Source organism: Hibiscus syriacus, unplaced genomic scaffold (genome assembly GCF_006381635.1).
Source record: "Hibiscus syriacus cultivar Baekdansim isolate YM2019G1 unplaced genomic scaffold, ASM638163v2 tig00111458_pilon, whole genome shotgun sequence".
Classification (NCBI taxonomy): domain Eukaryota; kingdom Viridiplantae; phylum Streptophyta; class Magnoliopsida; order Malvales; family Malvaceae; genus Hibiscus; species Hibiscus syriacus.
In genome coordinates this window covers 760,700-769,071 of record NW_024063097.1, presented here as the reverse complement: position 1 = coordinate 769,071, position 8,372 = coordinate 760,700, and positions in this window count along the sequence as shown.

Here is an 8,372-nt window from a genome sequence, read left to right as displayed (position 1 = left end):
ACAAAAATACAAATACCCTAAAAGTTTGATAACCATTTAATGTTGTTTACCTTTATTATTATTATTATTATTATTATCAAATGGGTTAATTCATTAGAGTCTCCAAATTATGGACTATATTTTAAATTGATCCTAAACTATAAAACATTCCGATTAAATTATTAAACTACAATATTAATCCAATCACATTGTAAACTATCAACTTGGATGTTAATATTGATATGTATGTAACATACTTTTTTAAACGGTAAAGATAACTCAACAATTTGACATTGAACGCTCACACATCTGGTATTCCTAATGCTCAAACTTGAAACCTCAACGAATAACAACAATTTACTTACTATTGAGGAGTTCGGTTTGTGCTTATCCTCTCATTGAAAGAGCCACAAGGCCCGGTTCATGATGTCTCTCGATTCTTTCATGGCACTTACCCTCCCTCCCTTCATCGTTTGTTTGTGGATTTACAATGACATAAGAGTGGGGGTCCAATTACCCCTTTGGTCATTTGGGCTTCAACGTGGTTTTACTATAATTGTTCATTTGGGTAAACTGAAGTCTGATTTAACTGTTGGGCTAAGCAGTCGGGCTTTAGGATTTTGATTTGGTATTGGTATTGTAACTGGCCATGGCCTTATCTAATATGTTTGTAATTCAACATTTGACTATGGAGTAGTAACCATAGCTGCTAAGAACAATTACGCAATGGTGTTTTGGTTTTAGAATATACATATAAACCCATATTTCTCTATCCTCAAAGCAAAACCTCACCGGTATAGTCATCTTTAAGACAAATAATTAGTTTCAGTATATTGAATTATCCTTTCCAAAGCGAGATAATTGTAATTACAAATTTTGTTTAGGTCCAATATTTAGACCAAGATCTATTACACAACCCAAAAATTAAAGAAAAACCATAACCCATCCTTTTAAATAAATAAATAAATAAACAGAGTTTCTCTCCTAGGAGGACTCTGTCACTACCACATCTTAAAAAAAACTACCTTATCCCATCGAATCTCATGTCCCACTACAACTCAAATTCCCCAAGAATCCCATAAGATTCAGACTCTCACCATCAAAATTTTCTCTCATACATTCCTATTTAAACCTATCTTCACACCTTGCATAGGAGGATATTTCTAAAATATACAGGAAAAAACACGAATCTTTGAGAAGAGGAATCTGCGAAAAGAGGAGAAAAAAATCCATGAATTAAGAGAAGTAAAATGCCAAAGCATCTAGACGACAAGTGAACCTTCAAATCTCGGGCGAAAAAACGTTCAACGACGAATTTCCAGACTTAAAGAAGATCCTATTTAAAGGTATTCAATTGTACCTAGCCCAAAATGATCGATGGTGACTTTCGTTTTCAAAAATATATATCTTTTCCATGACTATTTTCGAACCACCAAAAATGATTTCTACAGTTCGACGACTCCATCGGGACTTTTTTATATTTTGAGAGTTAAGCCACAAATAAAATTACATGATGTTTATTTTTTCAAAGAATTGCGAATATGAATTTAGTTTCAATTTCACATTTTTTTTAAAAATGTTTTGTAATGTTTTTAAAATAAAATGAAATGTTTTTTAAAAAAATGGGTAGTTTTTGTTTTTGAAGCGTTTGACCAACAAATGACTTGTGAAAATAGAATGTTTTAATAATATAAAAATTATGAAGGTCGTTCTATTAAAAGTTATTTCTCGTGTCAACACCTCACATGATTATATTTTCATAACATGATCTTTCTACCCAACCTCCATCCCTTTTAAGTGGGAGCAAATGCTACGCCTTCGTGAGTAATCCTCCGTGTAGGCCTAGTAATTGCTTTTAGGGTGCATATGTTGTATGTCTTCATGAGTAACCTTCCCTGTCAGCATAGGAAAATGTATGCTCTCGGGTTGAACTTATCCATTTGAAGCATTTAGTGGGTGAGGATCAAAGGCCCTACGAGCCCTAGTAGGTGATAGTATGAACAGCTCGGGTACTTTTTTAGAACCAAACCTCATGAATAAACCATAGAAACCAGCCCGATTAAAGCCATAAACCTCGGGGATTACAGTGGTAAGTACGAAAATTTATTTGTTTACGCATTCACAGTCGAGGTAAGTTCAATTTTAATGATAAATAAGTTTATTTGTTTCTGCCTTATGTTAACAATCCGTTTTCCATTATACCGATTAATTTCTTATTTTTTCTTATCATGCGTACATACATCATTTGCATAATAAAGAAGTTGGTCCAAAACTGATTTCAGAAGTAAAGGGTTTTTGCCATGAAGAAAATGTATCAAAATAAGGTTGATGAAAATCCTGATGTGCGAAAGTGGTCAGAGGTAACCTAGAAAAAACAGGGGGACAACATAATGGCGGGTAGACCTGACTGACTACACTTATGTCAATGTTAAGCGGAATGACTTGCAAGAGTTACGAGAGATATGAGACAAGTGGGACTTCAAGATGAGGCAACTTTTCCATCAAACTTATGGTGATATTCTTATTTACTCTATGTAACAGTATATGAGAGCTTGATACGGGCTCTTATAAAGTTTTCGAACCCGCCTATAGTTGTTTCACATTCAATCAAGAGGATATAACACCAACTATCGAGGAGTACACTACTTTACTTCATTTAGAGAAGGTTCAAATGGACTGTATCTACACTAAGTCTAATAAATCTATCTCCCTCAAAGGAAAGCTCGAGAAGTTAACCAGAATGGGTGCACAATGGGCTGCAAGTCAAATCAAACGTAAAGAATGTAATGATTTGGTTGCTTGGATGGTTCTACAAGAGATGATTCACAAGCATCCTGAAAAACAAATGAAAATGAATATATTTGCTCTGGGGATCTATGGTTTGATAATTTTTCCTAAAGCCTTAGGGTATGTATTAATGATTTGTTTGCTGAGCTTGATAGAGAGTTCAATCTTGCACCGACGATATTAGCAGAATCATTTCGGTCATTGAGTGCATGTCAAAAGCATGTGGAGGGATATTTAAGGGATGCGCTCAGCTTCTTACAGTATGGATACAAAGGCATTTCTGGAAGGTGGAGAAGGTGTCAGCTCGGGTGTTCACTCAAGCCTATTCACCATTAAAAGAATACTTGAACGGGGAATGGCCTAAAAGTATCCAAGAAGAGAAATGGATTACCATATTCAAAGACCTAAGGACTGAAGACATAGTTTGGCGGTCCCTTGGTTGTCTCATGTCCATATTTTGTACAAGTGTAGAAGTTATGGTTGGGTGCCTTTAACATGAATTGGGGGTGGAATTGTATATTCCCAATTACTTGTTTTGAGGCAGTATGAAGCAAGAAAATTTATTCCAGTGACATCGGGATTAATTGACACGAATTTTTCCTACCAAGAGGATAACTATAAGAAGAAGATTCAAGAGTTTATTGATGCTTGAAGTCAACCATTTCGCACTAAAATAGCAATGGATTAGGAAATGCTCACACTTGACTATGTGCTTTGGAGGACTAAGAGGGTAAATGATAATCTTCCACCACCTAGCTAGGGTGAAACTTTACCGCTATAGGAACTCTTAAAAAAGGTACCAACAAAAGCTGAGATAGTTCGACAAGAATGTGAGGTGGAAAAAGCTGAACTTTACAAGCTGAAAGAAGAAAAATCAAAGTTAGAACACAACCTCATTGTTCAACAAGGCTGGTCAAGCAGATTCAAAAAAGAACGAGATGATTAAGGAAATTATTTCAAAGATTTACAGGCTGCATACCGGAAGCTTCAAGTAAAATTGAGAAATACAAAATTGCACAAATCACCACATGAATGAGAGCGGTAGTTAATGTACAAGCACGAGAAACAGAGCATTGGTGGGGGAAGTTCAAAGGAAGCAAAGTCCAGTTGGAGACATTGTCTCGAAACTTAAAAGAAATGCAAGGCCGGCACAACACTACCCAAAATGAGCTAATGGAGAGTCATGCTGAGAACCAGGCACTAAGAGACAACATGATGATAATGGAAGAACTTATTCAGAATTTCCAAATGTAATACACTATTGGTATGTTAGAATCTTGTCAAGAAGAGAATGAAACACTGAAACAACTAGTCGAAGAACTTGAGAATTCTCTGGAGGATTATAAAGAACTCGTTGATAAACTTCGTAAAACCTCAAAGATGAGTAATGAACAATGGGATTTTGAATGACAACTCACCTGAAGAGATGTTCAGGTTAGGAATAACCTTATGGAACAAGCTCTCGTGCGAATAAGTGAAGTGACAATAGAGGTGGTTGATTTAGCTAAGGAATCAAGTTTGTTAAGCTGTTGGGTAGATTGTGGCACGCTCTTTGGAGGGAAGATAACTTATCTCTTAGATGAAGTTATGAAGTTAGGCGATAGAGCTTGCCATTTTATATAGTCCCTTGTTTCATTTTTAGTATTTTAGTATTTCAGCTTTGTTATAGGACTATTTTCTTTTTAGGACAAATGTTGCTCTATATAATCAGTTTTATTTGGACAAATACCTTCTCTTTTGTATACGTATTGCATTTTTGCATATCACATATCATATTGCATTTTCTTGCACAATACATACATTATCGATATTCATTAATAATCAGAACTCAAAAAATAACTTATGGGACGTTCGATTATAGTTATACTAGAATCTAAAAAAGATCAAACCATTCACCCACACAATACTCGACGTAAAACGAGACAAATGGAAGATAGAACGAAAAAAATTGAAAGTGTCTCAAGAACGACTCATGAAAGAAGTTCAAAGTATACAAAGTGACGTTCAAGCTATTAGGAATGCCATCTCGAGCATGAGGAAAAGCATGCAGAAATCTCAATTTGATTTCCTTGAAAAAATAATGCTTGGTATGACTCATAAATATACCGATAAAAGTCTCGTAGTGGGGGTTACGATTATGTGGGTTGAGGGTGCGGGGGCTGCGGCCCGCGGTATGGTACAATGTTATTTTTGTAAATATGTACCAGGGTTTATTTATTATAAAAGAAGATGTAACCTAAACCTAGGAGATATTGAATTGAATAAAAATTCCAGCGCCGCCTAAGGCACCGAAGACGTAAGCACATTGCTGAACCTCATTAAAATTCTCGTGTTCTTTCATTTTTTCTTTACCCGATTCTTCAACAATTGGTATCAAATGTCAGGAGCAAAATTTGAAGTTGCGAAATTCGATGGTCAGGGTAACTTCAGATTATGGCAAACAAGGGTGAAGGATTTGTTGGCGCAACAAGGGATCCTGAAAGCTTTGCGACCTACCATACGATTATGTTTGGCGGACGAGGTTATGTATCACGTCATGCATCTATCGTCTCTAGATGAAATTTGGAAGAAGTTGGAAAGTCAGTTTATGTCTAAATCCTTAACGACTAAACTGTATCTAAAGCAGCGGCTGTATGGGCTGAAGATGCAGGACGATCATGATTTGGCGCAACACGTGAATGTCTTCAATCAAATCGTTTCTGATTTGGCTCGGCTTGATGTGAAAATTGAGGATGAAGACAAAGCGATGATTTTGTTGTGTTCGCTACCTCCCCCTTACGAACACATGGTGACTACTCTTACATATGGGAAGGAGACTATCAAAGTTGAGGAGATTACTGTAGCCTTGTTGGCTCACAACCAGCGGAAGTAGAATGCAGGGGGAAAGCTCTCAAGTTGATAGCTTATATGTCAAGGGTAATAGAGACCGTGGACGAAAGCCAGAGAAGGCAGGGTCTGGGAAGCGGAATTTCAGATCCAAATCTAGGGATAAGAAGACATTTCATTGTTACAAGTGCAAGGAGGCGGGACATATGAAACGAGACTGTCCGAAGTTGAAAAAGCAGACTAATGAGAAGCGTGATGACTCATCCAATTCTGTGAATGTGGTCGAGGATGACAATTCTGATTGCAATGAGGGTGATATGCTCTCTATTTCAACGACTCAATTGACGGATGTTTGGATTCTTGATTCTGGATGTTCTTATCACATCACGCCAAATAGGGAATGGTTTTCGACATATATGTCATTTAATTCTGGTTCTATTTATTTGGGTGATGATCGATGTTGCAATATTGTTGGTATTGGTGAGGTCAGAATTAAGATGTATGATGGTTTTGTTCAGACGTTGAGTGGTATTCAGCATATCCTAGATTTGAAGAAGAATTTGATTTCTTTGGGCACTTTGCACAAGAATGGTTTTATCCCTAAGGCTGATGAGCATAGAGAAATCATTCGGATTGTTAAAGGAGCTTTGACTGTGATGAAAGGAAAGATGACTACATGGAATATTTACAGATTGTTAGGGAGTACCGTTGTAGGTGGAGTTCATTCTGTTGAGTCATGTGATGATACAACCAAACTGTGGCATATGCGTCTTGCTCATCTTAGTGAACGTGATATGGATGAATTACATAAAAGAAATCTGTTGCATGGTGTTAAAAGCTGTAAGCTCTACTTTTGCAAGTATTGTGTTCTTGGTAAACAGACTAAAGTTCGTTTCAAGACTGCAAAGCACACAACTGAAGGGATTCTTGATTATGTGCATTCTGATTTATGGGGGCCTTCCACGACATCGTCTTTGGGTGGATCTAGGTATTATGTTACCTTTATTGAATATTTTTCAAGGAAAGTTTGAGTGTATTTTTTGAAACAGAAGTCTGATGTTTTTGAGAAGTTCAAGCTGTGGAAAGCTGAGGTAGAAAACCAAACAGGACGAAAAATCAAGTGTTTGCGGTCTGATAATGGTATGTAGTACACATATTCACAGTTTTTACATTTTGTAAGGAGCATGGGATTAAGAGGGATTTTACAGTGTGCAAGACACCACAACAGAATAGTGTTACGGAACGGATAAATAGGTCATTGAATGAAAGAGCCAATGTTTGCGGTTGAATGCGGGGCTTCCCAAACACTTCTGGACTGAGGCTGTTAACATGGTGTATTATCTTATCAATAGATCGCCAATGACATCATTGGCTGGGAAAGTTGCAGAAGAGGTATGGACTGGTCATGCTGTTAATTTTGATCACTTACGATTTTTGGTTGTCCTGCTTATGTGCATGTACCTGCTGATGAGAGATCCAAACTTGATGTAAAATCGAATGAGTGCATTTTCCTAGGTTACAAGAAAGGTGTTAAAGGATTCAAGTTTTGAGATTCAGTTACGAAGAACATTGTGATCAGTAGAGATGTTGTTTTTTATGAACAACCCATGTTGCAGTAGAAGACATACACGACAGTAGTGGATTTCGAGCAATTTCCAGTTAAGAAAAATGAAACTTCTCAACCGACTTTTGGTGGTTCCGCCACGGATGCTTTGTAAGATTATAGTCTCGCGAGAGACATGGTGAGATGGACGAATATAAAGACTCCGAACAAATTACGTTTTGAAGACTTGGTCTCTTTTTCACTTACTGTTAGCAGTGATGATCCGATTACTTTTCATGATGCAATTACTAGTTAGGTAAATGATAAGTGGATGGTTGCCATGGTTGAGGAGATGGAGTTTTTGAATCACAATCTTACATGGGAGTTAGTTCACCTTTCTGATGGCAAGAAGCTGATTGGTTGCAAATGGGTGTATAAGAAGAAACCAGCAGTAACAGAAAAAGAGGGGGAGAAATTCAAGGCTCGTTTGGTAGCAAAGGGGTTTTCACAGCAGAAAGGAGTTGATTATGATGAAATTTTTTATCATGTGGTCAGACACACTTAAATCCGAGTAGTACTTACATTGGTGACTAATTGGGATTTGCATTTAGAGCAGATGAATGTAAAAACTACTTTTTTGCATGGTGATTTAGAGGATCAGATCTACATGAGATAGCCTGAAGGTTTCATTCAACCTCGAAACGAGCATTTAGTTTGTAGATTGAAAAAAATCTTTGTACGGGTTAAAGCAGTCTCCGAGACAATGGTACAAATGGTTTGACTCCTATATGATCAAGATTGGCTACAAGTGATGTGAGTATGATTGTTGTGTCTATGTTAAGAGCCTTGATGATGGTTCTTTTATTTTTCAGTTGATGATATGTTAATTGCTGCGAAGAACATGGATGATGTTATCAGTTTGAAAACTTTATTGAGTCAGGAATTTGATATGAAAGATTTAGGTGCTGCAAAGAAAATTCTTGGAATGGAAATTTGCAAGGATAGAGACTCAAGGAAACTGTGGCTATCTCAACGGGGTTATGTTGAGAAAATGCTAGAAAGGTTTGCGATGAGCAACCCAAAACCAGTTAGCACTCCATTAGTGAATCACTTTAAGCTCTCATCAGAACAGTGCCCTAAGACAGATAAAGAAGCTGAAGATATGGAAAAGGTTCCGTATTCTAATGTTGTTGGATGCTTCATGTATGCAATGTATGTACTCGTCCTGATTTAGCTC